The 25666-nt window shown below is 43.3% G+C and overlaps 1 protein-coding gene across 4 annotated transcripts in view; it reads left to right on the forward strand.

The window, feature by feature from the left end:
* LOC109896808 (rap1 GTPase-activating protein 1-like) overlaps window positions 1-25666 on the forward strand; it is a 131822-nt gene that overhangs the window by 43197 nt on the left and 62959 nt on the right. For all 4 annotated transcript variants that reach the window (XM_031808927.1, XM_031808834.1, XM_031808706.1 and 1 more), the window contains one exon: window positions 23043-23078. The gene's annotated coding sequence lies outside the window, so the exon portion shown is untranslated. The remainder of the gene's footprint in view (window positions 1-23042; window positions 23079-25666) is intronic.

A 25666-nucleotide genomic window follows, 5' to 3' on the forward strand; every position in this document is an offset into this window, starting at 1 on the left:
TTTAGGTTATGTCGATATAGGACTCGTTTTACTGTGGATATAGATACTTTTGTACCTGTTTCCTCCAACATCTTCACAAGGTCCTTTGCTGTTGTTCTGGGATTGATTTGCACTTTTCCCCCCGAAGTACATTCATCTCTAAGATACAGAGCTTGTCTCATTCCTGAGCGGTATGTCAGCTGCGTGGTCTCATGGTGTTTATACATGCGTACTATTATTTGTACAGATTAACGTGGTACCATCAGGCATTTGGAAATTGCTCCCAAGGATGAACCAGACTTGTGGGGGTCTACAATTTTTTTCTGAGGTCTTGGCTGATTTCTTTTGATTTTCCCATGATGTCAAGCGAAGAGGCACTGCGTTTGAAGGTAGGCCTTGGAATACATCCACAGGTACACCTCCAATTGACTCAAATTATGTCAATTAGCCTATCAGAAGCTTCTAAAGCCATGACATCATTTTCTGGAATTTTCCAAGCTGTTTAAAGGCACAGTCAACTTAGTGTATGTAAACCTCTGACCCACTGGAATTGTGATACAGTTAGTTAGAAGTGAAATAATCTGTCTGTAAACTATTGTTGGAAAAATGACGTGTGTCATGCACAAAGTAGATGTCCTAACCAACTTGCCAAAACTATAGTTTGTTAACAAGACATTTTTGTAGTGGTTGAAAAACGAGTTTTAATGACTCCAACCCAAGTGTATGTAAACTTCCGACTTCAACTGTATACAGTTGGCATTGCTGATATGATTTTAGTTGCCCTTGATGTCCTTTGTTTTAAATGTATTATTATTCTTAATTTTATTTTTTTGCATTGTTGTTTAATGTTTTCTTCTGTCTTTTTCTCTTTAGTTAATTCTCTTGATTGTTGCATTGGGGGGGGGTTCTTGTGGGAATGGAATTAATTGTATTTTTTTTTCTCTTCTTCTTCTTGGGGGGGACTGTGGGAGGAGTCTCGAAGTCTTGAGGGACAGCATTCGGGGAACTGTGGGGGTATCTTGGAGGGTTCGGGTTCACGTTTTTGGCCTGGTGGGACATCTGTCAACGTACCCTTGAGCAGGTCATTGACCCTGAATGCTTCTGTGTGTCACTCTGAATGGGAGTCTGTTGGATGACTGGTATGATGTAGTTGTTGAGCGGCTTCACTGCAAATATATTGTATGTTTCAGATATTTAAAAAAAACACAAAAAAACATACAGTGCAGATAAATTATTCTAATTAATTATTTTACACTATCTTATCACAGCACTGGTAAGCCATGGTTGACCAACTCCCTGACCATGTATATGGGTCTGGGTATAACCAACCTAGGACCAAGATTCCAAATCATGGACCTAATAGCAACTAGCCGGATTTCCATCAGAAAATATCGCTACAGAATATGGTTTATTAAATCAATCATACAAGACAACACTAATAATGCAGTTTCTAAAGCAACATATTAAAATTCCAGTCCAAATCCTCTTTAAGGCATGTAAAAAGCAGTTTTAGACAGTGGACTTATGAATTGATTCAATGTGATTCTTCACCATTATGTAGCTCTTTTCTACCATATTAAAGGTCTAGGGAATATTATTTCCAATGCTACGGTTTAGTTTGTTGTATCCAGCTGGTTGTAAAACCAGCACTGCTGTGTGATTTAAAAAAGAAACAACATTTACTACAGCTTTAATGGGTCTTAGAAAAGTGTTCAAGTCTCAAGTCACTACTTTACACTGCATTAAAACATCAAGCTCCATTCAAATAACACTTTGCTTTTTGGTTTTCATTAGACCGTGGTAGAAATACCACTCAATTATCAAGGGGCCAAATCACTGTGTGGATTAGTTGGATTTCTACAAGCTTAGATGCCATGAAGTCAAATCCAAACTCGTATTTTACCCTCAGCATCTCCCAGCGCCTCAGGTCATCCATCATTCCCAACACACCCATGGTGATTGGGTTTGGTTTGGTGTGGACTGGGGGAGAGGCAGTTTTCCATCCCTGAGCAGAATACTATTATGATTAAATGGGATGTTGCTGTTCACCCACACCTCTGTCACTCTGCTTTAGTCGCCCCCTCATTCTCCAAAACTATTTATAGCTTTCACAGACACTGTTCTCCAACCCATTCCCTAATGGATTATACAGTACTACAGTGCCTTGCAAAAGTATTCAGCCCCTTTGGCGTTTTTCCTATTTTGTTGAATTACAACCTGTAATTTAAATGGATTTGTATTTTGATTTCATGTAATGGACGTACACAAAATAGTCTAAATTGGTGAATTGAAATGAAAAAAATTTATAAAAAATAAAAACCGGAAAAGTGGTGCTTGCATATGTATTCACCCCCTTTGCTATGAAGCCCCTAAATAAGATCTGGTGCAAACAATTACCTTCAGAAGTAACATAATTAGTTAAATAAAGTCCACCTGTGTGCAATCTAAGTGTCACATGATCTCTCACATGATCTCAGTATATATACACCTGTTCTGAAAGCCCCCAGAGTCTGCAAAACCAAGCAAGCAGCACCATGAAGCCCAAGGAGCTCTCCAAACAGGTCAGGGACAAAGTTGTGGAGAAGTGTAGATCAGGATTGGGTTATGAATTAATTAAATCCATTATTAACAATGGTAAGAATATGGCACCACAACAAACCTGCCAAGAGAGGGCCGCCCACCAAAACTCCAGGCAAGGAGACCTTTAATCAGAGAGGCAACAAAGAGACCAAAGATAACCATGAAGGAGCAGCAAACCTCCATAGCGGAGATTGGAGTATCTGTCTATAGCACCACTTTAAGCCGTGCACTCCACAGAGCTGGGCTATACGGAAGAGTAAGCCAGAACAAAAGCCATTGCTTAAAGAAAAAAATAACCAAACTCATTTGGTGTTCGCAAAAAGGCATGTGGGAGACTCTCCAAACATATGGAAGAAGGTTCTCTGGTCAGATGAGACAAAAATTGAGCTTTTTGGCCATCAAGGAAAACGCTATGACTGGCGCAAACCCAACACCTCACATCACCCAGAGAACACCATTCCCACAGTGAAGTATGGTGGTGGCAGCATCATGCTGTGGGGATGTTTTTCATCGGCAGGGACTGGGAAACTGGTCAGGATTGAAGGAATGATGGATGACGCTAAATACAGGGAAATTCTTGAGGGAAACCTGTTTCAGTCTTCCAGAGATTTGAGACTAAGACAGAGGTTCACCTTCCAGCAGGACAATGACCCTAAGCATACTTGAGTGGTTTAAGGGGAAACATTTAAATGTGTATGAATTGCCTAGTCAAAGCCCAGACCTCAATCCAATTGAGAATCTGTGGTATGGCTTTTGCTGTACACCAGTGGAACCCTTCCAACTTGAAGTAGCTGGAGCAGTTTTGCCTTAAAGGATGGGCAAAAATCCAAGTGGCTACATGTGCCAAGCTTATAGATGTCACGCCCTGACCGTAGAGAGACTTTTTATGTCTCTATTTGGTTTGGTCAGGGTGTGATTTGGGGTGGGCATTCTATGTTTTGGCCGGGTATGGTTCTCAAACAGGGACAGCTGTCTATCGTTGTCTCTGATTGGGACCCATACTTAGGTAGCCCTTTTTCCCTCCTTTCGTGATGGGTAGTTAGCTTTGTTTGTGGCATTTTGTCCTGTAAGCTTCACGGTTGTTTTCTCATTTGTTGTTTTGTTGGCGTCATTTTTAAAATAAAAGGAAAATGTACGCTCACCACGCTGCCCCTTGGTCCACTTCTTTCAACGGCCGTGACAATAGAGACATACCCCAAGAGACTTGCAGCTGTTATGCAAGCTCAAGTTTTTCCATTTTTTTGTCTTATTTCTTGTTTGTTTCAAAATAAAACATATTTTGCATCTTCAAAGGCATGTTGTGTAAATCAAAAGGTACAAACCCCCCAAAAATACATTTTAAATCCAGGTTGTCAGTCAACAAAATAGGAAAAATGCCAAGGGGTGAATACTTTTGCAAGCCACTGAATCTACAAGCCACTGTATCTACAAGCCACTGAATCTACAAGCCACTGAATCTACAAGCCACTGTATCTACAAGCCACTGAATCTACAAGCCACTGTATCTACAAGCCACTGAATCTACAACCCACTGTATCTACAAGCCACTGTATCTACAAGCCACTGTATCTACAGGCCACTGTATCTACAAGCCACTGTATCTACAAGCCACTGTATCTACAAGCCACTGTACTACAAGCCACTGAATCTACAAGCCACTGTATCTACAAGCCACTGTATCTACAAGCCACTGTATGTACCATACCGTATAGAGAAAGGAAAACTGCATGTAATGGAGTGTGTGTGATTATTTTTTGGAAATAAGCACAAAGAAAAATGTTAATGAAGTCAGCTTTCTGGGCCCAAAATGGAATTGTGCTGTATTACATTTCGTATGGATGGTGCATGTTTTTCTGACATTTTATGCCAACTCGTCTTTGCATTTTCAAATGAGTTTGATGATCTCTCTCTCTCTCATCGCCAGGACTCACTTGTTGAATATTCAGAGAATGTGGTCTGAAACGCAGTGGTTCATGATACTATCAGGGATGTTTGTACATACCGTACTGTATACTGAAAAGAAGACTGCAGTCAGAGTAATGGCGGCAGGTAGCCTAGTGGTTAGAGTGTTGGGCCATTAACTGAAAGGTTGTTAGATCGAATCCCGAGCTGTCAAGGTAAAAATCTGTCGTTCTTCCCCTGAACAAGGCAGTTAACTCACTGTTCTTAGACTGTCATTGTAAATAAGAATTTGTTCATAACTGACTTGCCTAGTTAAATAAATGTTGCATGTTTTCAGGCTTAATGCAGTCATTGCCCATGTTTTATGGATGTGTGAAGTGTGTTAGTGGTTATCTGGCTGTGATCTCCCTCAGGGGGGGGGGTACAGGGATCACACTGCACACAAGGGCCATTCCTTTACAGTACTGTCCATACCCTCAGCAATACAGCTGGCATTGAAAAGCATCAGGTTCTGGAAAATACTCATAGATATTTCCTCCCACTAATGTGTGCTTATTTGAAATTGCTTGTGTTTGTGAATTAAAGAGTGTATGTGTACTGTATGTTTCCTTTACTCTACTCTGGCCCCTTTCCAAGCTCGTGCTGCTGTCCATGGTGCTGAAACACTCCAGCCGAAGAAACAATAGAGCCCATTGTTGAGTAAACCCCAGAGTGGCTTGTTGCCGGGAAACCGCACCTGGCATTCTTCCAAAAGCTCCCAGTGAGATCAGTCCTTTTGAAGCAGTAGTATTTTCAACCTCTCCTTTTCCATGTGGTCTGATTGCCACTATTGCTAGTATCCAGGGATTCAGTTGGGATTTTGTGGAAGTTCTGTTGTTGATTGCTTTTTCATTATGATTTTCAAAATGTATATGATGCTGTTACAGTAGCTATGACCAACTCAAGTTTGTAAAAATATATTTAATTTATTAATGGTGGTGAGAGCTAGTAGGCAGGCCTGTGTTATTTTAATAAAGCAGTGTGATGAGACATCCCCACTCTGTCTGTCCCTCTCTGTGTCTGTCCCTCTCCTCTGGATAAATCAAAGTAGGTCTCAAATCTGTGTCCCTCCCAGTATGTGTCTGCAGAGTCATTAACCAATGCCTTTGGTCTGTGGGTGCTCTCCTTCTAGTTGAGCTGAAAGATAGTTCAGCTTTGGTCTATTCTATCCCTCCTTCTCCACCTCTCTTTTGTTTCTCCTAGAGGCCTCTGCCTCTCAGTATTCCCCTCTGAAAATGTGTTGCATATGGTGTAGATGTGTTGTCCTGTAGTGTGTACAGTATGTGGGTTGGTCCAGTTGAGACACACAGGCAGGCAGGGATTTTCTCCATGTCTCTCAGCAGTGTTGCCATACTTCCAGTTCCACAGGATTTGTGTCTTCATATATCTTCTTTATCTCCTCTCCTCTGCCTCCCTCACAGTTGTAAACCTGATCAATGTAGGTGGGGAGAATAAAGGTGAATGGATCCTTATTTCCAACCACATTTTAAAGGCTTGAATTGTGCCTATGTAACAATAATTAGGTGGGCACTTATATTTGTCCTATTTCACACATGTACAAATCAAATCAAATTTATTTATATAGCCCTTCGTACATCAGCTGATATCTCAAAGTGCTGTACAGAAACCCAGCCTAAAACCCCAAACAGCAAGCAATGCAGGTGTAGAAGCACGTGTGTGAATTGGAAAATTGTTTTTTTGCATATCCCACTCCCCCTGAAACACGCTTGGAGAGTGTGGCCACGGCTAGCCATTAACGGTGACCCTGTAGCAATTAGGGTTAAGTACCTGTAGCAATTAGGATTAAGTACCTTTCTCAGGGGCACATTGACAGATTGTTCACCTATTCGGTTCAGGGATTCAAACTAGCGACCTTTCGGGTTACTGGCCCAACGCTCTTAACCGCTAGGCTACCTGCCGCTCATGTGATATTCAACTCTCTCATACACTGAGCCTGAACCCCTTCCTCATCCTTTTTTCTCCTCACACGTCAAAGTCAAGAATGTCCTTCTCTATCCAGCAGTAACCTCATTTTTTAAATCCCTCTACCATCTAATTACATACAGTACCAACCCTTTTTATCTCTCTCTCTTTTCATCTCCCCTCTCTCACTTTCTTTTCGCTCATTCTTTCTTTCGCTCTCTCGCTCCACCTCTCTCTCTGTTCTCACCAACCCAGTGATTTATGTTGTAATATGCATACATACTTTTCTCTAGCAGTCCCAGAGAAGACATTTGTGGAATTCACGACATTCAGTGGACTAGGCGAGGCTGGACAATAATAGCCTTATTAAAAAAGCAGTCTGTTTGATGACTGGGTTATAAAATGTCTGTATATTTATCTGTGTTTTGCAATTTGAGGCAGGCAGAATCTCATTTGTTTCATTAATTTATGGAACACTGGCTTTCGCTGCATCCTTCCATAATGAGTGTACAGGTCCTGGCTGGAATAAAAAATATATTATTTTAATATCATTTTAATCTCTGGCTTGGTCAGATAATGAATGGGAAAAGTTTTCTGGAGAGGTCTTTCCTCTCCTTGTTATTCTAATTCCCTTCTGTTGATATATTCTGGGTGTATAGGGGCCTCTGATACTGTAGCATCTGCAAATCCTCCTAAAGAAATTGATTGCGGTCTTGGAATTTCTCGAAAGATCCTTTTGCTCATACTCAAACAAAGAACTGTAGTTTGCAAATGACGCATCACACCATGCATGAAATTCAAACTTATCTGGCTCACACAGCTTTGCAAATAGCCCCTGATACGATCCACTCCATTGCACAACTGAAATGGAAAGTAGTTCCTCTTCTGATCAGGGGGGGTGCTCTAAGAGGACTGCATTAGTCCGCTACTCCTTGACTGTTATTGCTTTTCAATTCATTGTGATTTAGTAGTAGTATTACACTTAATGTCATGCCCTGACCATAGAGAGTCTTTCTATTCTCTATTTTGGTTAGGTTGGGGTGTGACTAGGGTGGGTGATCTAGTGCATTTATTTCTATGTTGGCCTGGTATGGTTCCCAATCAGAGGCAGCTGTTTATCGTTGTCTCTGATTGGGGATCATATTTAGGCAGCCAATTTCCCCACTGGTTTTTGTGGGATCTTGTTTTTGTGTTGATGCCTGTGAGCGCTACAGAACGTCACATTTCGTTGCTCTTTATTGTTTTTGTGACTTTCAATTAATAAACATGTGGAACTCTACGTACGCTGCGCCTTGGTCCGAGTATGATTACCACGACGATCGTGACACTTAAAGTAAAGGACTATAATAGTACAGGGTACACATTGTATGAATATACCATACAATACACTTGGTTGGTTAACAGTATTTTTGACCCAACCCAAATTTATTCATCTCTTTTTCTTCCAAGGAAAGGTGCTCTCACACTCATGCTATCTCCCTGTCTGTGTCTCTATGTCTCTTCCTCTTCCAATTTTTCCTCATTTAATTGGTGCTGAAGGCTTCTGACTGATTTATCAGGTGGGATGGGATGGTGTGCGGCACAAGGTATACTGGGCCACACAACAACAGTGTGGAACTGTGATATGTCAATCAGTGGTGGAGAGGGTGGAGAACAAAGTTGACATGACATTCATGTAATGGGTTGTTAGCCCTGCGGACCTCTATTAGACGAGCCATACTTTTTCATTTGAAGAAATAGTGCTGAGAAATCCTTAGTGATTGTCTATACAGTAATATTTCTATGTGATGTTATGGTTCTGTAAGTAAAACAAACAAACATGAGCTGGCACACACCCAGAAAAAGGATTTTGCGTGGAGGTGCTGACTAACGGCGAATAAACTATAAAAATGGAGTCGCACATAACCTGGTTCAAGTAGGGTGACATCACCCTGAATAGGGTACGATGATGCTGAAGGGTTGGTGATTTACCCAATAAATTACTGGGAGTTTATATATGGCGTGTGTGACTCTTTATTTTTTATAGTTTATGGTTCTGTAAGTCACCTCTGTCAGATGGTAGAGAAACATGTTATTGTATAGGCCTACCAACCCTTACAAAAAAGAAACAGTGAAAAAACAGAGGCGTCTCAGGGTGTACTCAACCCCATCTCTGAGGGCAGTCGCTCATTACTGTGCTGCCCTTGTTGCCGTCTGAGACCGTCTCAAAGTTGCGTCTGACCCACTTTAATAGGAGCACAAGCAGCACTGTGGCATTTTGAGACTGGTGGACATACTAATTATGCTAACGTACCCGTCCCTTTTCACCTGCCCCACACACATTACTCTGGGTAATTGTTTTTGGAAAGGGGCATTGGTCATCTCTGGAGGGGAAAAGCAATAGTCAAAAGAACTCTTCAAAGTGCATTACCTTGTAACATTGACGAGGAGTTAGGAGACTGCAGTACAGATCCAGAGGATCCTGCTTTCATTCTGTTGGAGAAATTACATTTCAGTTGCTATGGCTATCACACACAGCGCCCAGACAGCATATTGTAGTTGGTTGGCTGGAGCAAAGTGCAGGCTTGTCCTTAAGATTTCACCTGGTTTGACTCAGTATACAGTATCGCTCATTGCTTGTTCAAGACTAGACATGAAACATACTCCCCCAGAGGAACATCATGGGATCTTTATCATTCATCTTGAAAATATGATCCATAAACCATTACGCTGGATAATCAGTTGCCAAATGAAAGAGGTTCTAACATGGCTAACTTTAATCCCACACAGAGCCTGGGTTTTCTTCATTTATGACCTCAGCCCACTTTATATAGAGATTACTGAAGTATGAAAGTGGAGTCCACATCCCATTCTTCTGTGGCCCAACAGATGCGAAGGCACGTCCTACAGACATATCTGCTGTGGAGGTTGTCTGACCAATCTCCACTCAATGGCGAGAGCAAACAAGGGTCAGGCAGGCGAGCGGATGGGAGTGGAGGGGAGCAGACAGGTGCGGGCAGAACAGTCCTATGCTGTGCGTGTTTGTGATTTGATTAAGAGCCAACATCTGGCCACCGTCCATTCTGGCCTAATTGAATAAGAGGAGGTTCAATGAGCACCAGGGCACCCCGACACCACAGCTGATGGAAGGGGAACAGAGTAGGAGAGGTTGCTCTGTACTCCTGGACAGGACACTCCTGGAAAAGACGCTCTGACCACAGGACAGCAGGCAGGCTAGAGGGGAATCTACTTATATAGAGGGCAGAGCAGAGGAAGGGAGAAGAGGACTCTGTAGGGTGATCCATCCCTTTATCCTTGGTTGACCTTAGGACAGGCTTAGGACCCACTCTTGTCAGCAGATACTCCACCTGCACCACACCCTTAGCCAGCTTTCTATACAATCCACATTTCTATGTGAGATGCAATGCTATTTGTTTGGGTTTGACCTCCGTAACCTTTTAGTTTGCTGGGTTATTTTTATGTAGACTTGTCTAACTTGACTGTAGGGTAGGAAAAGTTCATGGGATTCCATTTTCTAGTAGGAGTGAGCTGATTACCACAAGTTCAGTGCAAGTCATTTTCTTTCACTATTCAACCTGTCAGAGCCTTGAATCTGGCTGCTGATACTAATGAATACACATGTTTTCCCTTGTACAATATTAAGACTACTTGAGTAAAGGGCATATTCTATTCTAGTGATAATATGACTGAGGTTTTAAGATGAAACAGGAAGTTACCTCTTTTTAGGATGAGGATGGGAATTGAGGACATGTGAGTGCCAAAGAAATTAATTTAGTCTAAGTGAGGGAGAGAGGGGCACCTGCTCGTTACCAGGGTAACGGAATGGTTGGACGCACCTTTCTCTTAGTCTGAGGGAGATATGACTTACTGAGGGAGCGGAGGAGAAAAGTGAGGGTGAAAGGAAGAAAGGAGAGAGGGAGGTGGCAGGCAGTGATGCTTATTGACAGAAATGTAGTCTTGTAAAACACACAGCCTCTGTCAGCCTAGAGAGTTTAAAGAGTATAACAGAGAGGAGGTAAGGAGGGAGGGAGGGAGAGCGAGGGAAGGAGGGAGGGGAGAGGTATGAGTACTCCCATTGCTCACTTGCTGTGAACTCCACTGATGTGGACATTCTCCCCAGAAAGCATCAGCAGCCCAAGCAAGTAGGATGTCACAGAGAAAGAGGAGCTTCACTTTCGGAGCATATGGAGGGTAAGGATGAAAGCCATTCGGACAACAGATAACATTTACTTATGTGTGTCGCTCGGCAGGCTAGAAATAGCCTTGGTGGGGGATAGTAATGGGGAGGTGCTATAGATAGCAATACCTGGTATGGAATTAACTCCATCACTGAAGAATTAGGCCTGAGATCTAATGAGATCACCTGGGGTATAATGCTTTAGATTGAGCAGACTAGCAGTTGAGAGAAAGATACCAAGGTCAGACAACAGTGTCTGCTCTGAGCTACAGCTCATTAACATCTATGATTAGCTCTGAAAGTTACTGAAGTGATTTCATAATGAGCTCAATGAAACAGGAGTTGAGTTGGAGATAGAAATAGAGGGGCAATGATGAAATATTCTCCAACACACATTTACCACTGTGATCATTACCTCTTAAAGTACAATAGTAATGTGTGTTGGAGAGTAATGTCTTTCATTTATGACCAACCAGTGAGTTTTATTGTTTTTATTCTCAGCACCGGAAAGTTAGGCATAGTGGGTGTGTGTATGTTTATTTGTTTGCCTGCGAAACAGAGGTTCACCATAGGTTTTAGGTTTGATTCGGGGTACTATTAGATGCTGCTGGGAATTTGTTGCATTGATGAGGACAAGAGTTCAAGGGATGTTGTTAAACCGGTCTATATGGGGCCTCCCGAGTGGCACTGCGGTCTAAGCCATTGCATCGCATTCAAGACAAGACTAACTACCAATTGGGGAGAAGGGGTAAAAAAGTACCCCAAAAATATATATAAATAAATAAATAATAGTCTATATAGTGTACGGTCTCTGTGTAAAACACACATTGACAGATCTGTTACAATTAATTGTGTTTTTGCGGTCGGTGGGTGGCATATGAAGAGTTTAGCTAGATGTGGCTTACATCAATGCATTATAATGGTATGAATGTTGGTTAGTGAGTTTTTACTGTAAATTACACACTTTAGCACAGAAATGATGTGCATTCAAGGATGTATGATGTTGTGTAGACTAGCTGCATCGAAACCCCTTGGCACTGGAATAACTCTTAACTTCCATCATTATGTTGCCCTGGCCCTGGGCACTGACAGCTACATGCGGGAAAACATTTCACTCATGAGACTCAGAGTACAAACTAAGCCTTTGGCTGACCCTTAGGCCCTGTGTGAATAGTACAGTACAGTGTGTGTGGAGTTCCATGGACACAGTTTGATTCAAAGTTGGATCGTCAAGACTGTTTTAACACAATCGCCCACCCTCCAGCCAAGCATCAACCGATTGTTCAGGCTCTAAATGCTGTGGTTGGCACTGTAGTGAATTCCATGGATAGAGTGAGATTCTTAGATATTTTTGTGCGTCAGGTTTACGCAGCTATAGAAGTGGGGGAGGAACCACCATTCACATGCATGTGTACACACACACGGAGACACGCACACACTCCCACCCACCCACACACACACATACAGCTCTGAGTAGTGGAGCACATTAGATAGTCTCACTGACCGCCATCTGCACTCTGAGAAATGGAGCTTGTCCCCCTGTTAATGGAGATTTTATTCCTCTAATTTGTTTTTTTGTCACATCTTTATAACCGCATGCATCTTTCCATACACAGCCTCCCTGAGCATGTAAATGGATAATGGTACTCAGGACATTGGGGGAGAATAATACATAGGGCGAGAACACTAATACATAGAGCCTTTGTCCATATGAAGAAATAAAACACAACAACACTGTTCAGATCAGTCACGTGGTTCAAAATAATATACTGCACCTTATAGAAGGTGTGGGCCTCAGGGAAGAATAAGGAATACTGTATAGAAGGCATGGTGAAAAGCCATGTTGACATTACTGTACAGTGCATTCGGAAAGTATTCGGACCCCTTGACTTTTTCCACATTTTGTTACGTTGCAGCCTTATTCGAAAATGGATTCAATTGCTTTTTTCCCTAATCAATCTACATGCAATACCCCACAATGACAAAGCAAAAACAGTTTTTTTGAAATTCTTGCAAATTTACAAAAAATGTCAAACTGAAATATTACCTTTCACTCAGTACTTTGTTGAGGCACCTTTGGCAGCGATTACAGCCTCAAGTCTTCTTGGGTATGACACTACAAGCTTGGCACACCTGTATTTGGGGAGTTTTGTCACATGGATGACGCTGGAGAGACGAAGCAGGTACGGGGAGTCAAACATTTAATAATAACGGACATGGCACCAGACAGGAATAGCATCAGCAAAAGTAATACTGACAAAAAACTATTCATTCAGCAGTGGGGAACAGAGCAGGGAACTGACAAATATAGGAGGGAAATAAAAAGGAGATAAGTGAGTCCAGGTGAGTTCAAATCAAATCAAATCAAATCAAATTTATTTATATAGCCCTTCGTACATCAGCTGATATCTCAAAGTGCTGTACAGAAACCCAGCCTAAAACCCCAAACAGCAAGCAATGCAGGTGGAGAAGCACGGTGGCTAGGAAAAACTCCCTAGAAAGGCCAATACCTAGGAAGAAACCTAGAGAGGAACCAGGCTATGTGGGGTGGCCAGTCCTCTTCTGGCTGTGCCGGGTGGAGATTATAACAGAACATGGTCAAGATGTTCAATGTTCATAAATGACCAGCATGGTCGAATAATAATAAGGCAGAACAGTTGAAACTAGAGCAGCAGCACAGTCAGGTGGAAGTTGAAACTGGAGCAGCAGCATGGCCAGGTAGACTGGGGACAGCAAGGAGTCATCATGTCAGGTAGTCCTGGGGCAATAATGTTGATGCGTGTGACGAGGGAAGGCAGGTGTGCGTGATGGATGGCAGGAGTGCGTGATGCAGTGTAAACTGGCGCCCTCAAGCGCCAGGGGGAGGGAAGAGCGGGAGCAGACGTGACAAGTTTATCCCAATGTTCTCTGCAGATCCTCTCAGATCTGCTATTTTCAGGGATCTCCAGAGATGTTGGATCGGGCTCTGGCTGGGCTACTCAAGACATTCAGAGACTTGTCCCGAAGCCACTCCCGCGTTGTCTTGGCTGTGTGCTTAGGGTCATTGTCCTGTTGGAAGGTGAACCTTCACCCCAGTCTGAAGTCCTGAGCGCTCTGGAGCAGGTTTTCATCAAGGATCTCTCTGTACATTTCTCCATTAATCTTTCCCTCGATCGTGACTAATCTCCCAGTCCCTGCCGCTGAAAAACAACTGCATAGCATGATGCTGCCACCGCCATGCTTCACCGTTGGGATGGTGCCAGGTTTCCTCCAGACATGTCGCTTGGTATTCAGGCCAAAGAGTACAATCTTGGTTTCATCAGACCAGAGAATCTTGTTTCTCATGGTCTGAGAGTCCTTTAGGTGCCTTTTGGTAAACTCAAGCGGGCTGTCATGTGCTTTTTACTGAGGAGGGGCTTCGTCTGGCCACTATACCGTAAAGGCCTGATTGGTGGAGGGCTGCAGAGATGGTTGTCCTTCTAGAAGGTTTTCACATCTCCACAGAGGAACTCTGGAGCTCTGTCAAATGCCCTTTTCCCCCGATTGCTCACTTTGGCCGGGCGGCCAGCTCTAGGAAGAGTCTTGGTGGTTCCAAACTTCTTCCATTTAAGAATGATGGAGGTCATTGTGTTCTTGGGGACCGTCAATGCTGCAGTAATGTTTTGGTACCCTTCCCCAGATCTGTGTCTCGACACAATCCTGTTTCTGAGCTTTACGGACAATTCCTTCGACTTCATGGCTTGGTTTTTACTCTGACATGCACTGTCAACTGTGGGACATTATATTGGCAGGTGTGGGCCTTTCCAAATCATGTCTAATCAATTGAATTTACCACAGGTGGACTCCAATCAAGTTGTAGAAACATCTCAAGGATGATCAATGGAAACAGGATGCACCTGAACTCAATTTTGAGTCTCATAGCAAAGGGTCTGAATACCAATGTAAATATTTTATTTTTTGCAAACAATTCTTAAAACATGTTTTCATTTTGTCATTATGAGGGAAAAAATCAATTTAATCCATTTTAGAATAAGGCTGTAACGTAACAAAATGTGGAAAAAGTCAAGGGGTCTGAATACTTTCTGAATGCACTGTACACTGTACATACTTGAGTGTTCAGGCTGGACATGGTTTTCTATTAGTTTTCTTTGACTGTATGCATTTATTTGTTCATTTTTCAAAAGGGACATTAGCTTTTAGTATCAAGAGAAATCCTTGAGAGGAAGAAGGCCCTGAAATTGTAACAAAGGACATTTCAACCTTCAGTTTAGCCATGAGCTAGAACAACGCTGGAGTAGTACATCCCTGGGAGGAAGGGAGGCAGGTAGGGAGGGAGGTAGGTATGAAGAGAGGGAGGGAGATGGGGTAGTACAACCCTGGGACATAAGGGAGCTACGGAGATAGGTAGGGAGGGAGTAGTACAACCCTAGGAGGGAAGGAGTTGGGGGGGTCTCATTATCTTTGGATTTTTCTTATCCTCTCCCTATCCCAACATAAAGAGGGTAAAGGTGACATTGTCCTTTTTGTATGCATAGCTGACTATCATATATTAAACGACAGAAATGCTCCTTCTTTGTGTTACTGTACCTAAAAATGTATTTTCCTTCTACTTTTTATTTGCATATAAGCAATTTATAAATGTTGTACATTCTAAGAGGAAGCCCCCCAAAAAGTGTGTGTTATTGTAACATTGTACAATATAGTATGTTGTGTTTATATTTTTGTTCCGTTGTTCCGTTCCCCAGATTATGTGTTGTAGTTTGTGTATTTACATGTGTTTATTTTAGGAAATGGCTTCCTGAAATCCCTCAAGCAGCTGATTGGTCGACTCCAGGGCTAATTGGAGAGCTGACCCCGCCCCCTCGTCAAGACGCAGCTGTCTACAATTACCATTCCTTCTGAAGCTATATAAAAGCCAGTGTTCTGTTCAGGAGAGAGAGATTTTTGGAGAGAGATTTTGCTAGAGAGATTTGTTAGAGATTTGTTAGAGATTTTGCTGAGATTGATTGTGATAGAGGTTGATTTTGCTGGGAGTACATTGCTGGAAAGTGGTATGTTCTGTGAGTTTGTTGCTCAGATAGAGCTTATTTGACGTCCTTTGTTTCTTAGTTTGTTTGTGAAATTGTTTTATATTCTGTTTCATTTGTTCCCAGGGGGGAAGGGGAAGGCACCTTGGGAGTGTTTAGGCAAGAGGCCCGCGGGCATACATATACCCGTAGCATATTCGCTGTCTAGGCACACTAGGTAAGACCTGGGCGGACCACCCCTTGTATTTTGGTTAGGGCACCAGGTGGTGCTAAATTAGGTAAGTAGTGGGTAGGCAGGTAAGATAGGAGAGGGGTGGGCTTTGAGATTTACTTTCTTTGCTTTGGTTCCATCCAGCCCCTTTTCCCCATATTACCGTGTAAAGGAATAAAGTCCTTGTAAACGGTACCACATTCTGCCTGTTGTCATCCTTACTTGCACCTACAGTCCATACCTTTTTCGCCTCACGGAGAGTTTAGTTGTAGCAGGGTGTTGCGTTCCCTCTTCATAGAGGCGTGCGTAACATCCGTGTATATAGCAGTCAGACATGAGAGTGCATATTGACACACATGCACGCACGCACTCACACACACACAACCACACACATAGCCTATAGGTCCACGCCGAAAGATAAAGGCGCCATGCAAGACAGTATGATTCCCTTGACAAACCCCTAGATTCAGTAGGCTTTAGATATAACTTCCTAATTATGTTACTGACATTTATTTGATATTTGATTATTATTATTTTTTTCATCTTTATTTAACCAGGTAGGCTAGTTGAGAACAAGTTCTCATTTGCAACTGCGACCTGGCCAAGATAAAGCATAGCAGTGTGAGCAGACAACACAGAGTTACACATGGAGTAAACAATTAACAAGTCAATAACACAATAGGAAGAAAAAAAAGGGGAGTCTATATACATTGTGTGCAAAAGGCATGAGGTAGGCGAATAATTAAAATTTTGCAGATTAACACTGGAGTGATAAATGATCAGATGGTTATGTACAGGTAGAGATATTGGTGTGCAAAAGAGCAGGAAAATAAATAAATAAAAACAGTATGGGGATGAGGTAGGTAAAAATGGGTGGGCTATTTGCTGATAGACTATGTACAGCTGCAGCGATCGGTTAGCTGCTCAGATAGCAGATGTTTGAAGTTGGTGAGGGAGATAAAAGTCTCCAACTTCAGCGATTTTTGCAATTCGTTCCAGTCACAGTCAGCAGAGAACTGGAACGAAAGGCGGCCAAATGAGGTGTTGGCTTTAGGGATGATCAGTGAGATACACCTGCTGGAGCGCGTGCTACGGATGGGTGTTGCCATCGTGACCAGTGAACTGAGATAAGGCGGAGCTTTACCTAGCATGGACTTGTAGATGACCTGGAGCCAGTGGGCCTGGTGACGAATATGTAGCGAGGGCCAACCGACTAGAGCGTACAAGTCGCAGTGGTGGGTGGTATAAGGTGCTTTAGTTACCAAACGGATGGCACTGTGATAAACTGCATCCAGTTTGCTGAGTAGAGTGTTGGAAGCAATTTTGTAGATGACATCGCCGAAGTCGAGGATCGGTAGGATAGTCAGTTTTACTAGGGTAAGTTTGGCGGTGTGAGTGAAGGAGGCTTTGTTGCGGAATAGAAAGCCTACTCTTGATTTGATTTTCGATTGGAGATGTTTGATATGAGTCTGGAAGGAGAGTTCACAGTCTAGCCAGACACCTAGGTACTTATAGATGTCCACATATTCAAGGTTGGAACCATCCAGGGTGGTGATGCTGTGCGGGTTCAAGCAGCGAACGGTTGAAAAGCATGCATTTGGTTTTACTAGCGTTTAAGAGCAGTTGGAGGCCACGGAAGGAGTGTTGTATGGCATTGAAGCTCGTTTGGAGGTTAGATAGCACAGTGTCCAAGGACGGGCCGGAAGTATATAGAATGGTGTCGTCTGCGTAGAGGTGGATCAGGGAATCGCCCGCAGCAAGAGCAACATCATTGATATATACAGAAAAAAGAGTCGGCCCGAGGATTGAACCCTGTGGCACCCCCATAGAGACTTCCAGAGGGCCGGACAGCATGCCCTCCGATTTGACACACTGAACTCTGTCTGCAAAGTAATTGGTGAACCAGGCAAGGCAGTCATCCGAAAAACCGAGGCTACTGAGTCTGCCGATAAGAATATGGTGATTGACCGAGTCGAAAGCCTTGGCAAGGTCGATGAAGACGGCTGCACAGTACTGTCTTTTATCGATGGCGGTTATGATATCGTTTAGTACCTTGAGCGTGGCTGAGGTGCACCCGTGACCGGCTCGGAAACCAGATTGCACAGCGGAGAAGGTACGGTGGGATTCGAGATGGTCAGTGACCTGTTTGTTGACTTGGCTTTCGAAGACCTTAGATAGGCAGGGCAGGATGGATATAGGTCTGTAACAGTTTGGGTCCAGGGTGTCTCCCCCTTTGAAGAGGGGGATGACTGCGGCAGCTTTCCAGTCCTTGGGGATCTCAGACGATATGAAAGAGAGGTTGAACAGGCTGGTAATAGGGGTTGCGACAATGGCGGCGGATAGTTTCAGAAATAGAGGGTCCAGATTGTCAAGCCCAGCTGATTTGTACGGGTCCAGGTTTTGCAGCTCATTCAGAACATCTGCTATCTGGATTTGGGTAAAGGAGAACCTGGAGAGGCTTGGGCGAGTAGCTGCGGGGGGGGGGGCGGAGCTGTTGGCCGAGGTTGGAGTAGCCAGGCAGAAGGCATGGCCAGCCGTTGAGAAATGCTTGTTGAAGTTTTCGATAATCATGGATTTATCGGTGGTGACCGTGTTACCTAGCCTCAGTGCAGTGGGCAGCTGGGAGGAGGTGCTCTTGTTCTCCATGGACTTCACAGTGTCCCAGAACCTTTTGGAGTTGGAGCTACAGGATGCAAACTTCTGCCTGAAGAAGCTGGCCTTAGCTTTCCTGACTGACTGTGTGTATTGGTTCCTGACTTCCCTGAACAGTTGCATATCGCGGGGACTGTTTGATGCTATTGCAGTCCGCCACAGGATGTTTTTGTGCTGGTCGAGGGCAGTCAGGTCTGGAGTGAACCAAGGGCTATATCTGTTCTTAGTTCTGCATTTTTTGAATGGAGCATGCTTATCTAAAATGGTGAGGAAGTTACTTTTAAAGAATGACCAGGCATCCTCAACTGACGGGATGAGGTCAATGTCCTTCCAGAATACCCGGGCCAGGTCGATTAGAAAGGCCTGCTCACAGAAGTGTTTTAGGGAGCGTTTGACAGTGATGAGGGGTGGTCGTTTGACTGCGGCTCCGTAGCGGATACAGGCAATGAGGCAGTGATCGCTGAGATCCTGGTTGAAGACAGCGGAGGTGTATTTGGAGGGCCAGTTGGTCAGGATGATGTCTATGAGGGTGCCCTTGTTTACAGATTTAGGGTTGTACCTGGTGGGTTCCTTGATGATTTGTGTGAGATTGAGGGCGTCTAGCTTAGATTGTAGGACTGCCGGGGTGTTAAGCATATCCCAGTTTAGGTCACCTAACAGAACAAACTCTGAAGCTAGATGGGGGGCAATCAATTCACAAATGGTGTCCAGGGCACAGCTGGATGCTGAGGGGGGTCGGTAGCAGGCGGCAACAGTGAGAGACTTATTTCTGGAGAGAGTAATTTTCAAGATTAGTAGTTCGAACTGTTTGGGTATGGACCTGGAAAGTATGACATTACTTTGCAGGCTATCTCTGCAGTAGACTGCAACTCCTCCCCCTTTGGCAGTTCTATCTTGACAGAAGATGTTATAGTTGGGTATGGAAATCTCCGAATTTTTGGTGGCCTTCCTGAGCCAGGATTCAGACACGGCAAGGACATCAGGGTTAGCAGAGTGTGCTAAAGCAGTGAGTAAAACAAACTTAGGGAGGAGGCTTCTGATGTTGACATGGTTTGATACCATGATCTGTATTATTATTATTATTATTGTTAAGCTGGCTGCCTGGTTGTGACATTGTTTTTGTGCAGGAGTGTTTTCCACTGTGTACCGTTAACACCAAAACAGAGATTTCCCCTCAGTCAGCAGAAAGAGGAGCAGAGAGCGACTCCTGAGTGACAGCCTGATATTTGTTATTGCTAACAGTCAAACACAAGCAGAACGTGAATGGCCGTTTCCTGTTGTCTTACAACAGCTTTCAAGTTGTGCAGAATGTCATACTGTAACAATGAGGTGGGACTATTTGTTTGTATAAACACAACTATAAACACATCTTGCGAGAGAGTTTAACAGTTGGTTCTGGTTTTTGGATTGTTAAGCAAAATGTTGCATTTTTCACGTTACCTATCTTATAAAACAGGTAGTCGGTCTATAGGTAGTTCAGCCATGTAGAGACAAAGAGGAGATCCTGAGGGAACCAGACTGAACCTTCAGCTCTACTGAGCCATCCAGTGGCACAGCCATTCTACTGCAAGATGCACCCATACATCTAAAGCATGTTTCACCACTCCTCCTGCCTGTCCTGTCCTAAAACCCTTAAGAAGGCCAGAAGCCAAAATGTGTTGGTTCTACTTTTAACAATAAAGAAGCCTTTTTTTATTTCATTGTCCTCCAAGTGTTGATGAATATCCTGTCGACTTCAGTTTGCTCCTCAATTCATGCTCCTTGGTTGGAGTAGTAACGGCAGTGATCCCTTTGCACTGTCCTGTCCCCAGGACAGGGATTCATCTAATCTCTGCTGCTAATATCCCCTAGAACTCAAACAAGGCATGAATGGATCACTTTATTGTGATTGTAGAAAATTGTAGAAAATGCCCTCAGAATAGATTAGATAAGGGAGATAATATTAAACCATGCTGGGCTTAAAGTATGCTATTAGGATGCATGTTGGGTCACTGGCTTGGCATTGGAAAACCTGAACTGCTTCAGGGGCCGTCGCTTGTCTCATTCATCAACCTGATAGAGCCTGAATGAAAAGAGAGGGAGAAAGGTAGGGTAGATGAATGTCATCCATCCAATGTCACCTAGTCAGCATTGATGAGGTCTGCAGCAGTATGCTAGTTATGCCCAGCAGATTGTATGACTTCACTACAAAAGCATATTCAATCTGCTGTGCCATCCTATATTAACCTAGAAAATACCTGTTGTGTTCTAAAGACTAATCTCCTGTTGATGGGGTGTGTGAAGGGTACCTGTACCTTTTATTTCATCTCTCTCTCTCTCTGATACTTTCTGATGGATGGCTTTTGTTTGAGTTTGATTTGCTATGAATGACAGACATTTGTTTGATTGGCTTAGGATTCAGGGGGGCAGGGATAAGTGGTGATTAGCAGTTGATTGATTGACCGTATTAAGCATTTATTCAGCATTTACTCAATGACGGCTCCTGTGATTGATCCAGGCAGAGCGTTTGCCCGGTTTGATTTGTATGCAGCATGGTAAATGTAGTCAGAATTTGAACCACTATCTCTCTCTGTGCAAACACCAAAAACAATTCCATGGAAAATAGCCAAGAGAATAAAATGGGCTGTTGCTCTATCTCATCCATAGAGATCCTATTAAATTACTAGAGGGGCTGTCATATACCCTTTAAGTTTCCGAATGGGTTGGTGACAGCCATTGTGGCCTGGGAGAAATCCAAACTCTCTCCTCCTCTGACGAAGAGGTGTAGCAAGGATCGGACCAAAATGCAGCGTGGTAATTCTGATACATGTCTAATGAAGACGAAAAAACACGAACAATACAAAAACGTAACGCGAAAACCTAAACAGCCTATCTTGTGCAAACAAACACAGAGACATAAACAATCACCCACGAAACACTCAAAGAATATGGCTGCCTAAATATGGTTCCCAATCAGAGACAACGATAATCACCTGCCTCTGATTGAGAACCAATTCAGACAGCATAGACTATGCTAGAAAACCCCACTAAGCCACAATCCCAAAACCTACGAAAAACCCCAATACAAAAACACACCACAAAATAAACCCATGTCACACCCTGGCCTGACCAACTAAATAAAGAAAACACAAAATACTAAGACCAGGGCGTGACAAACTAGTCTAATTGGAATGAATGGCCGTAGAGACAAAGTCCTGATTTTAAAGCATGTGATATATCAGAAATTGTGTAATATAATTATTGTCAACCTAAAATATTGTCATATCATTATAAATACAGTTTATACACATTTTCTGTATGAATAGCCTCTAAAATATATGTAAACAGACCAGAAATGTAAAAAAAACATATATTGGAAGCTAGGCATGCATGTCTCAATGTTTTCTTGGAAAGATGTGAGTGCTATTATATGATACAATATCAGTACTAGTTGCATTTAAATCTTGTCTAAGTCCCATCATCAATTGATTTCAGCCAGTGTATGGCTGTGGATTGACTACATTTTCTGTTGGCATATTGGCATTTAATTTGAATAATTCCTCTAAAACTGGCTGGCTAGCTAGCTAACAAACATGCAGTGCAGATAAATTCTTCAAACTCATTGATTTACACAATATCTTATCACAGCACAGGAAAACAATGGTTGATCCACCACCTGACCAAAATGGCTGACCTTTATCCCATCATAAGAAGGTTCATGTCCATTATAGTATTCTAATTTCTAATTCTATGATTCTCGTCATCCTATCCGCTGTGGCTTTTCTCATATCTTGGGCACTACAATGGGCTCTGACTGTCTGACTGGCACCTCAGCCAGACTGCCTACTCACCTAGGAGATGGTGCCAGCCTCAACCTGAGAGTGTGCCCATCGGCTGGTTGTCAGGCAGAGGGAGATGAAATTATTGACCCATTAATCTGGTGCCATGGGTTCATGGAGGTTTATGCTGTTTTAAATACAGACTATGATTAGATTCTCGTTCTAAATGATGATTTTTACAGGCATGTGAATGTCGTAGATATTATTTTCAGCCAAATTAGTCCTCAGCCAAAGTCCCTGATGCTTTCACCTTTTTAGATGAAACTCTGTTTACATTTGAGTCATTTAGCAGATGCTCTTATCCAGAGTGTAGTAGTGAGTGCATACGGGGCGGCAGGGTAGCCTAGTAGTTAGAGCGTTGGACTAGTAACCGGAAGGTTGTAAGTTCAAACCCCTGAGCTGACAAGGTACAAAATCTGTCGTTCTGCCCCTGAACAGGCAGTTAACCCACTGTTCCTAGGCCGTCATTGAAAATAAGAATTTGTTCTTAACTGACTTGCCTAGTAAAATAAAGGTAAAAAAAAATAAAAATCTTCATACTGGTCCCACATGGGAATGGAACCCACAACCCTGGCATTGCAAGCGCCACGCTCTACCAACTGAGTCAGTCATTTGGTTACGGCATTGTTCTAGACTCTTCTTTAGTCTGGTATGACTTGACACTCAGTGGAACCCATTGATTAAACCAGACCAGTGAAGATGGTGGGAGACAAGAAGTCTGATCTGATATCTCTCTTTGGTCTTTCTCTTTCTAGTGTCGACAAGACCTTCTCCAGGACCAGAAGTCTATGGTGAGTTTACCCCCCCCCCCCCCCCCCCACATATGTCTATGCTCAATGTGCCATACTGCTGTTGTAGCCACAATTGGGATTCCTTCAGTAAACTGCTACATCAGGCAGTAACATATATGGCACTGAGGAAGCCTAATGTCATGGCTGTGGATCAGGCCATCTGGTAACATAATTAATATTGAGGAGGGCAATGTAATATTCCATCCTTGGCAGCATGAGAGAAAGATGTGTTCCCTGTAAATACAGGCAAGGTAACAGATGGAGAGGGTGCTAGAGAAATGGAGTGTTTGGAAAGAAGGCCTGCACTTATCAGACATCTTTCCTTTTGCCAGGGTGGCGTAGGGCGGGCAAGGAGCTGTGTGTGTGTCTCACACATGTCCTTTTCACAGGTACAAACAGACACACTCACAACCCAGTCTGATTACAGATAAATTATTATTTTACCACTGCCACAGGGTGAAACATGAGTGATTTAACATAGTACTAGAGAGTAGTAAGAGATTGGGAGTGCTTATTGTCTCACCGGACCCTAATGTATCTAGGCCACTCTACCACTGTCTGTACAGTTTTTGGCCAAGCAGTGTTTAAGCATGAAATAGATTACCTTTGACACAGCACATTATAATCTGAAATGTAATATTTCTGTGTAAAGCAATCTTATAAGAGCTTTGGAAAGGGCTTATAATATGCTGAAAAGAGATAGGGGGAGGGGTGAAGATGGGGGGGATGTGAACAGGGTCAATAAATACAGACTATGAAAGATGAAAGACCATCAGAGGGTAACGTTGGGCCCGTATTGCTGCTGAATTTAATTAAGAGGGGATGTGGGGGTTCATTCCAAACATGTCTGTAGCGCATGCTAATATAGCGGGACACCAAAGGAAGGGAATTCCTTCTAGCCACTGAACAGTGCTGCTCTGAACAGTGCCGCTCTGAACAGTGCCGCTCTGAACAGTCCTGCTCTGAACAGTGCCGCTCTGAACAGTGCCGCTCTGAACAGTCCTGCTCTGAACAGTGCCGCTCTGAACAGTGCCGCTCTGAACAGTGCCGCTCTGAACAGTCCTGCTCTGAACAGTGCCGCTCTGAACAGTCCTGCTCTGAACAGTGCCGCTCTGAACAGTCCTGCTCTGAACAGTCCTGCTCTGAACAGTGCCGCTCTGAACAGTGCCGCTCTGAACAGTCCTGCTCTGAACAGTGCCGCTCTAAACAGTCCTGCTCTGAACAGTGCCGCTCTGAACAGTGCTCTCGCTGCACTCAGTAAGACATTATGTTCGATTATATCAGCCTCTACCTGCAGGCAGATAAGAAACCCATAGTCATGAAAAGCCCTTTTTGGGTTTGTATGTGAGAAAGTTGTATTTTTGAGAAATAAGACAAACATTCTTCTGTATTTATTAAATGCATTCATCACTGCTATAAATCATTTAGGAAGGCTGGCCATGTATGACTTACTAAGAAGTCATAGGAAGGATGTCCCAGACTGACTCCATCTCCATTATAAAGGACTGAAAGTTGTCACTGAATAAGAATAGCAGCTTGATACTCAGATTTACCAGAGCAGGTTTAAAACAGACACAGTATGCTGTCGCATCCCTCTTAAATCCATCAGAGCCTCAGTCATCCTTTCTCTCAGCAGCCGTCAGAGTGTGTGCGTGCGTGTGTGTGTGTGTGTGTGTGTGTGTGTGTGTGTGTGTGTGTGTGTGTGTGTGTGTGTGTGTGTGTGTGTTGTTTTTCCTCTTATGGTTAGCAGTGATAATGGTAACTTGACACACACTACATAGTAAACTCCTTCCATGTAGGTTGTGTTGTTTTTTTATCCCTCAGCGTATGTCTGCCAAGTGCCCTCTAGTGGTTAATGATCAATCATGAACATAATGTTCTTCAACATTCTTCAATGTTCTTCTTGCAGTGAAATAGTTGTAAATCTTCTTCACTGCCATGCTGAATATATAACCATACAGACTCTTCTGAATGACATGTTTTTGTGTTAGTCTTGCTTTTGGAAATAACACTTCCCCAAGGACATAACTCAGCTATAAACCATGTTAAAGTACTCCATTTGTGTGTGTATAACAATTTGATTGTGTGTTAGAGAGTGTTCATGAGGTGGTGTGGGCATGTGTGTGTGAGTATGCATGCATGTATGCGTGTGTGTGTGCGAGTCAGTGAACACCATGGGTATCTCCTCTGACTGCTGCCGACGCCCTGTTCCCGTTCAGGCCCCAGAGCGCTGTGTCATGAAGTCATAAAGTGATGGTGAGTGATGAGGAGGGGGAGCTGAAGTAGGACCTCATTACCAGGATGTCTTACTCCTGAGTTCCTCTGTAATGGCTGCCATCCGCCCAAATGCAAGAATGCAGGCAGCAGGTCTTGAGGGGAAAGCTGAACCCAGCCCCAGTGAGAACAATTGTGGATTTGGGCACCAGTGTCAGTGTGTCTTACCTTTCAAACTGGTCCCTGTAGTCCTCTTGGCATCTCTAATGACACAGAAAGAAGGTGAGGGTGGAACTCACTTATTCAATTGCTATTGGGAGTGCTTAAGATCCTGATTACTTGAGTGTTTCGGATTATACATCGGAATGGGGTCT

The sequence above is a fragment of the Oncorhynchus kisutch genome, linkage group LG1 (assembly GCF_002021735.2).
Source record: "Oncorhynchus kisutch isolate 150728-3 linkage group LG1, Okis_V2, whole genome shotgun sequence".
Taxonomy (NCBI): Eukaryota; Metazoa; Chordata; class Actinopteri; order Salmoniformes; family Salmonidae; genus Oncorhynchus; species Oncorhynchus kisutch.